The following is an 8847-nucleotide window of genomic DNA, read 5'->3' on the forward strand; positions in this document are numbered from 1 at the left end:
AGGAATTGCTGGTTTAGCCTCCCCGGAGGGCAGGCTGCCTCTCGGCCACTGGCCTCTTCCACCTCACACCCTCTCTCCTGCTTTCCACTCTATTCCAAATTTCTTGGGAACTTCACCTCCCTTCCTACACACTCCGTCCACACACAGCCCCTCTCTTCATCAGCATCGCGGCAGCAGCATGGCCATTTACTCAGGGCCCAAGATGACAGGCACCACCACCAGGGAGCCCTCCCGGATTCCTCTGTGCTCCCGGCCAATCCATGAGGAGGATATCTTGTCAATTCCAGTTCCACTTTTTTTTTTTTTTTTTTTTTTTTGAGACAGGGTCTCACTCTGTCACCCAGGCTGGAGTGCAGCAGCTCGATCTCAGCTCACTGCAACCTCCGCCTCCTGAGTTCCAGCAATCCTCCCACCTCAGCCTCCCGAGTAGCTGGGACTACAGGCCTGCATCACCACGCCCAGCTAATTTTTTGTATTTTTAGTAGAGACAGAGTTTCACTATGTTGGCCAGACTGGTCTCAAACTCCTGACCTCAGGTGATCTGCCTGCCTCAGCCTCCCAAAGTGCTGGGATTACAGGGCGTGAGCCACCGTGCCTGGCCTATTCCTTGAGTTTAAACCATGCATCTTTGAAACGATTTGGTATGTGTCTTCCCCTTTAGAATGTGAACTCTCTGCCTGTCAGGAAGCCTGTTACCACCAATTGGATCGTCATTGTATTCCCAGATCTTGGATCGTCATTGTATTCCCAGATCTCGGGCAGGCCAGGTGGACACTAGCAACTGAGTCAACCTCAGTGCTTAGAGCCACGCTCTGACACCAAAAGACGTGTCTCTTTCTGGTGGTTAAGAGAACACCATTTGTCAGCCGGGAGCAGTGGCTTGTGCCTGTAATCCCAGCACTTTGGGAGGACGAGGCGGGAGGATCACTTGAGGTCAGGAGTTTGAGACCAGCCTGGCCAACATGGTGAAACCCTGTCTCTACTAAAAATATCAAAAATTAGCTGGGCATGGTGGTGGGCGCCTGTAATTCCAGCTACTTGGAAGCTGAGGCAGGAGAATCGCTTGAACCCGGGAGGCAGAAGTTGTGGTGAGCTGAGATCGCACCGCTGCACTCCAGCCTGGGCAACACAGTGAGACTCTGTCTCAAATTTGTCTCCATCTCATTACCGGAGAGAGACTCCAGCTAAGGCTGTGGGGACAGAGGGAAGGGACAGGGGAAGGGGCACGCCCTGGCAGGCCTGGCGGTCACAGTAGCCCCTGGTGGGAGGCATCTCGTCCCCTGCTGTGAACCCCAGGCCTTACCTGCAGCCTGCTTCCTCCCTTACGCCCGGGGAGAGGCGGCTCTCAGAAGCCTCCCACCCACAGTTCCCGTTCCCATCCCCGGCTCCCAGGAAAGCCAAACAGGATTCCCACCACCAGGTGGTTGAAAACCAGCCCCGCTGACAAAGAGTTAAGTCGGCCCTCCTAGCAACTCCAAAAAACCAAGTTTAGGCGGCGCGACAGCAAAATCAAGCAGTTGGTTAGCAAAAGGATTGGGTGCAGATGGAGGGACCGTCTGGGCTACGGAGCCCACGGGCCTGAAAAGCAGTCGCTCCTGACCCGTCCTGCCCAGCCCTCGTCCCACTGGGCCGCGGTCCCCGGAGCAGGCCTGCGGGTGGCGGGAAGACACCGGGCTGCAGGGGGCTGGAGAGGCAACCCCTCCCTCCCTCCCCGCCAGAGCACTGGAGCGCGGGGACCTGGGCTGCGGATGCTGGCGGCGAGCCGGGTTGCTAGGCGACATCGGTGAGTGTGGGCGGGATGATACCGGGCGTGTGGGCAGGGCTGGAACCCAATCCGGCAGGCGGGGCTGGAGAGACAAAAACGGAAGGGCAGGCTGTCACCTGCATCTGCAAGGTCAGGGACAGGACAGGACGGAGAGGCGGCCGCTAAGATGCCCTGAGTCCCCCGGCCCAGTCACACTCAGCCTTGCAGGCAGCATCTCCCTGGCCAGGCTCAGGGGGCGTTTGGGAAAAGATTGGTGCCCGTCTTGTCCCGGGATGCCTCCCTGGTTTAGCTTCTGGGACAGAGAAGATGTTTCGGGTGATCGGATTAAGACCCACTTAAGGTCTTAATTAAGGTGGAGAAGCCACCCTGGGTGGAAAATGGTCCCTCCCAAGTTTTGCACATGAAATGCATTAGGTAGCATCAGCCAGGTGCGATGGCTTACGCCTGTCATCGCAGCACTTTGAGAGGCTGAGGCAGGCGGATCACCTGAGGTCAGGAGTTTGAAACCCCGTCTCTACTAAAAATACAAAAATTAGCTGGGTGTGGTGGCGCACGCCTATAATCCCAACTACTCGGGAGGCTGAGGCAGGAGAATCGCTTGAACCCAGAGACCAAGGTTGCAGTGAGCCGAGATGGTGCCACTGCACTCCAGCCTGGATGAGAGCAAGACTCCAGCTTAAAATAAATAAAAAATAATAAAATAGGGCCGGGCTGTAGCTCAAGCCTGTAATCCTAGACTTGGGAGGCTTCAGTGATGGGCGGATCACCAGGTCAGGAAAGATCGAGTCCATCCTGGCTAACACGGTGAAACCCCGCCGCCTCTACCAGCACACAGTACAACTGAAGGTAGGTGGCAGCCTGTAGTCCCAGCTACTTCCTCGGGAGAGGCTGAGGCCGAGAATGGGCAGAACCCGGGAGGCGCTTGAGCTGCAGCTGAGATCCTGCCACTGCACTCCAGCCTGGCGACATGAGACTCCGTCTCAAAAAAAAAAAAAAAAAAAAAAAAAAAAATAATAATAATAATAATAATAATGAAATAAAAAATGATGATGGCAAATTTAATGTTACATGTATTTTTTCCACATAAATGTTTTTACTGTGAATTGGGTTTTTCCCATTATGAAAAACTTGGACAATCCAGACAAATGGAAGAAGGAAAACAAAACCATCACAAAACAATCAGCCACTGTGAACACTCCATTTCCCTTCCGCTTTCCTTTTTTTTTTTTTTTTTTTTTTTCCCTGGAGACGGAGTTTTGCTCCTGTTGCCCAGGCTGGAGTGCAATGGTGCAATCTCGGCTCACCACAACCTCTGCCTCCCGGGTTCAGGTGAGTCTCCTGGACTCAGTCTCCTGAGTAGCTGGGATTACAGACGTGTGCAACCACGCCCGGCTAATTTTTGCATTTTTAGTAGAGATGGGGTTTCACCAAATTGGTCAGGCTGGTCTCGAACTCCTGACCTCAGGCGATTCACCCGCGTCGGCCTCCCAAAATGCTGGGATTACAGGCCTGAGCCACCGCGCCCAGCCATCCCGCTTTCTATTCTTTAATGCCTGGTTGTTTATGGGTGGATCATTTATACCATCTTGCTTCCTGCTTTTCTTCACTGGGTATCATAACGACATTGATTCATCACCTGTTTACTGTGTGCTTATGATCTAACTTAATTCTTCTCATGACCTTACAAGACACATTTTATTTTTCTTTGAGACAAGGTCTCGCTCTGTCACCCAGGCTCAAGTGCAATGGTATGATCTCAGCTCACTGCAACCTCCGCCTCCTGGGTTCAAGTGATTCTCCTGTCTCAGCCTCCCAAGTAGCTGGGACCACAGGCATCTGCCACCACGCCCACCTAATTTTTTTGTATTTTAGTAGAGACGGGGTTTCACTGTGTTGCCCAGGCTGTCCTCAACTCCTGACCCCAGGTGATCTGCCTGCCTCAGCCTCCCAAAGTGCTGAGATTACAGGCATGAGCCGCCGCGCCTGGCCTCAACTCCTGTTCTTTCAGCTGCTCATTCATTCCGTATGTGAGTTGAACGCCTGTGATGTGTGCTGGGCCACCATTCATGTGGTTTCTCCATTTCTCCCGTTGAGGATGTTGACATTTATTCCGTAGACAATCAACAAACACTCACCGCCTTCCTTGGGGAAGCCAAGGATGAGCCAGAAGCCGTCACTTCACGCAGTGAGGGGGACTCTGGGCTCCGGGCTTTAGTCACAGCGTGGTCCTTTAACTTATCAGCTATGGAGCGCGGGGACAGCTCATGTTACCGTCTTAAGCTTCCATAAAACTGGGGACAAACTGGTAGCACCAACCGTGCAGGGAGCTGTGAGAATTCAGTAAGAAAATGCATTTTAAAATGCAGGCTGCACAGAAAGGTTCAGGCACAGGGACCCAGGCTCCATGGAGGGAAGGGATGAGGGGCTGTGCAAATGGGCCATTAAGGCAAAGTGCAGTGGCTCATGCCTGTAATCCCAGCACTTCGGGAGACTGAGGCGGGAGGATCACTTGAGCCCAGGAGTTTGAGACCAGCCTGGGCAACACAGCAAGACACCATCTCTAAAAAACAAAAAACAAAACAAAACAAAAAAAAAGCCAGATATGACAATGCATGCCTGTAGTCCCAGCTGCTTGAGAGGCTGAGGCAGGAGGATCACTTGAGCCCTGGAGGTCGAGGCTGCAGTGAGCCATGATCATGCCACTGCACTCCATCCTGTACGACAGAGTGAGACCCTGTCTTTAAAAAAAACCAGGCCGGGCACAGTGGCTCACGCCTGTAATCCCAGCACTTTGGGAGGCTGAGGCAGGGGCATCACCTGAGGTCAGGAGTTCAAGACCAGCCTGACCAACATGGTGAAATTCCATCTCCACCAAAAAAAAAAAACCTTAGCCGGGCTTGGTGGCACATGCCTGTAATCCCAGCCACTTGAGAGGCTGAGGCGGGAGAATCACTTGAACCTGGGAAGCAGAGATTGCAGTGAACCAACACCGTGCCATTGCAAAAAAACAAAAACAAACAAAAAACCCAGGCCATTAAAGTCACACATAAAATAGTGACCCCAGATGCGTACCCTCTTGTGGCTTCTAGAACGCTGGATGCCAGGCTATGAGAAAAGCCTTCCAGATGCTGCTAACATTTTGGGATTCCCGCCCAGTGACCACCCCCAACCCGCCAACCACCCCACAGTGAAGCCGCCCCGTGGTGAGGAGGCTTCCGTGAGCTCTGTAGCCCTCTGTCATAATTGTTAGTCAACAGAGAGAACAAAACCCACAAAGAGAAAAGAAAAGTAAAAGTAACTTGAAGGAGAGACAAAGAGGGTAGAAGAAAACAGTTCTAGAAAAATCCTTACGTTCCTGATTAAAACACAGAACAGAGGCCGGGCGCGGTGGCTCAAGCCTGTAATCCCAGCACTTTGGGAGGCCGAGACGGGCGGATCACGAGGTCAGGAGATCGAGACCATCCTGGCTAACACGGTGAAACCCCGTCTCTACTAAAAAATACGAAAAACCAGCCGGGCGAGGTGGCGGGTGCCTGTAGTCCCAGCTACTCGGGAGGCCGAGGCAGGAGAATGGCGTAAACCCGGGAGGCAGAGCTTGCAGTGGGCAGAGATCTGGCCACTGCACTACACCGGGGGAGACAGAGAGACACTGAGTCTCAAAAAAAAAAAAAAAAAAAAAACACAGAACAGAAAAAAACAAAACCTATATGCATCTTATCCTCAGAGAGATCATAGAGGATATAACAGCCAGGAAACAAGTATAAGTTTGCCTGTATTTATTTATTTATTTATTTATTATTATTTTTATTTTTGAGATGGAGTCTCCCTCTGTCGCCCAGGCTGGAGTACCGTGATGTGATCGTGGCTCACTGCAACCTCCACCTCCCAAGTTCAAGCTATTCTCCTGCCTTAGCCTCCCGAGTAGCTGGGATTACAGGCGTGAGACACCACATGTGGCTGAGAAATTATTTTATTTATTTACATATTATTTGGAGATTGGGGGCGGGTGTCTCACTATGTTGCCCAGGCTGGTCTCAAACTCCTGATCTCCATGAGCCACCACACCCGGCCAAGTTTGTCTTTTCAAGAGGAATGATAAAAGGACCAGAAAGAGCTCTTGGAAATGAAAACTCTGATAGTCACTGGGTATGGTGGTGCATGCCTGTAATCCCAACACTCTGAGAGGTTAAGGCAGGCAGATTGCTTGAGTTCAGGAGTCTGAGACCAGCCTGGGAAACACATTGAAACTAAAAATAAAAAATATTAGGCCGGGCGTGGTGGCTCACACCTGTAATCCCAGCACTTTGGGAGGCCGAGACGGGTGGATCACAAGGTCATGAGATCGAGACCATCCTGGCTAACCTGGTGAAACCCCGTCTCTACTATAAAATACAAAAAAAAAAAAAACTAGCCGGGCAAGGTGGCGGGCGCCTGTAGTCCCAGCTACTCGGGAGGCTGAGGCAGGAGAATGGCGTGAACCCGGGAGGCGGAGCTTGTAGTGAGCTGAGATCCGGCCACTGCACTCCAGCCTGGGCGACAGAGCGAGACTCCGTCTCAAAAAAAAAAAAAAAAAATATTAGCCAGCATGGTGGCAGGCATGTGTAGTCCCAGCTACTTGGGAGGCTGAGGCAGGAGGATCGCTTGAGCCCTGGAGGTCAAGGCTACAGTGGGCTGTGATTGCACCACTGCACTCCAGCCTGAGCAACAGAGTGAGACCCTGTCTCAAAAAAAAAAAAAAAAGGTAATAGTCAAAATTAAAATGTCAATAGAAGGGGTTGGAAGAAAAAGTAGAAAGTCGGGGGATGGGAGGAAGGTAGGCAAGAAAATGAGAAGATCAGTCCAAGAAGTCCACCCTATGACAATAACATGTTTCACAAAGACACCAGAGAAACCAAAGTGGAAGAAATCACCAATGATATCATTCAAGAAAGTTTCCCAGGAAGAGAACACATGAAAAGCCCACAAAGTACTCAGCACAATAGTTGAAAATAGACCCACACCAAACCCACCACTGTGAAAGTGCAGGATGTAGGGAACAAGAAGATTCTACAAGCTTCCAGAGAGAGAGAGAGAAAGAGAGAGAGAATAGCCATGGGACAGGCAAAGGATGAGGAAACAGGACAACTTCTGATCATTCAGCTGCCCGAGACTAGAAGCTGGAAAACATGGGGCAAAAGAAAATTATCCACCCACAATACTGTCAGCCAAACCACTAATTACCCAGGAGAGTAGGAGGAAAACACTTTCTCTGGAAACCCTAGGAGGTGCCCATTCCTAAAACAAGGGACCAAACCAAGAAACAGGAAGACCCACGCCCAAGAAACAGGAGCTACATCCCAAGAATCCCCTTGTGCTGAAGAAGAGAGGGGCCAGGATCACAGCTGGGCAGTAGGAGCAACCAGTCCTGAGTGGAGACGCCAGTTCTGGTGGAGAGGCTGGGGGAAGGAAAGTGTCACAGACACATAAAACCAAGGTGATGACTAACTCCAGGGAAATAAAAAAGCAGGTCCCAGAAAATAATGTTCTTAGTATACATTGCTCCACTGTCAATAATATTTATATTAATATATAGTATAAGCACTGAATTTTCATTTAAGCAAAAATTGTGATTTAACTATTGGGGGCGCAGAATGCCTAAGAGAGCTAAATTTTGACCTTCAGGAATAGGAAGTCAATGGACAACATCCAACTGATAAATCAAGGGATGTGTAAAACACATTATTTTGGCCGGGCGCGGTGGCTCAAGCCTGTAATCCCAGCACTTTGGGAGGCCGAGACGGGCGGATCACGAGGTCAGGAGATCGAGACCATCCTGGCTAACACGGTGAAACCCCGTCTCTACTAAAAAATACAAAAAACTAGCCTCCCGAGTAGCTGGGACTACAGGCGCCCGCCACCTCGCCCGGCTAGTCGGGAGGCTGAGGCAGGAGAATGGCGTAAACCCGGGAGGCGGAGCTTGCAGTGAGCTGAGATCCAGCCACTGCACTCCCGCCTGGGCGACAGAGCAAGACTCCGTCTCAAAAAAAAAAAAACAAAAAAACACATTATTTTGAAATATGGAGGCAAATGCTTGAAAACAGCAACAGCAACCCCTGAGGAGTGGCACATTGTATTGCTTTGTCTTCAGCACACAGTAAAACACCCTGTAAATATCAGCTGCTATTCATACCAACAAGAATATACTTACCCTTGAGGGACTCATCGCTGAGTTGAGGAGCTTTATTTATATATTTTGGGTTTTATTTTTACACTTGATCTTAGGCAAAAGGCCGAGAAGCGGTAGAGTTTTATTTTTTTAAACACTTCTTGAGAGCTTATTACAGGCCATGAGTATCAGCAGGTTTAATTTAACAGATTGAAAAATACAGCCAGTGGCTCACGCGTGTAATCTCAGCACTTTGGGAGGCCAAGACGAGCAGATCACTTGAGGTCAGGAGTTCAAGACCAGCCTGGCCAACATGGTGAAACCTTGTCTCTACTAAAAATACAAAAATTAGCCGGGTGTGATGGCACGTGCCTGTAATCCCAGCTACTCAAGAGGCTGAGGCAGGAGAATAGCTTGAACCCGGGAGGCAGAGGATGCAGTGAGCCAAGATCACGCCTGTGCACTCCAGCCTGGGCGACACAGGGAGGCTCCATTAAAAAATAAAAGCACCAGGGCCGGGCGCGGTGGCTCACGCCTGTAATCCCAGCACTTTGGGAGGCCGAGGCGGGCGGATCACAAGGTCAGGAGATCGAGACCACGGTGAAACCCCGTCTCTACTAAAAATACAAAAAATTAGCCAGGCGCGGTGGCGGGCACCTGTAGTCCCAGCTACTCGGGAGGCTGAGGCAGGAGAATGGCGTGAACCCGGGAGGCGGAGGTTGCAGTGAGCCGAGATCGCGCCACTGCACTCCAGCCTGTGTGACAGAGCAAGACTCCATCTCAAAGAAAAAGAAAAGCACCTACTTATAAGAAAATAAAGACTGTGGCCGGGCGCGGTGGCTCAAGCCTGTAATCCCAGCACTTTGGGAGGCCGAGACGGGCGGATCACGAGGTCAGGAGATCGAGACCATCCTGGCTAACACGGTGAAACCCCGTC

This window comes from Papio anubis, chromosome 20 (assembly GCF_008728515.1).
Source record: "Papio anubis isolate 15944 chromosome 20, Panubis1.0, whole genome shotgun sequence".
In the NCBI taxonomy this organism is placed as follows: domain Eukaryota; kingdom Metazoa; phylum Chordata; class Mammalia; order Primates; family Cercopithecidae; genus Papio; species Papio anubis.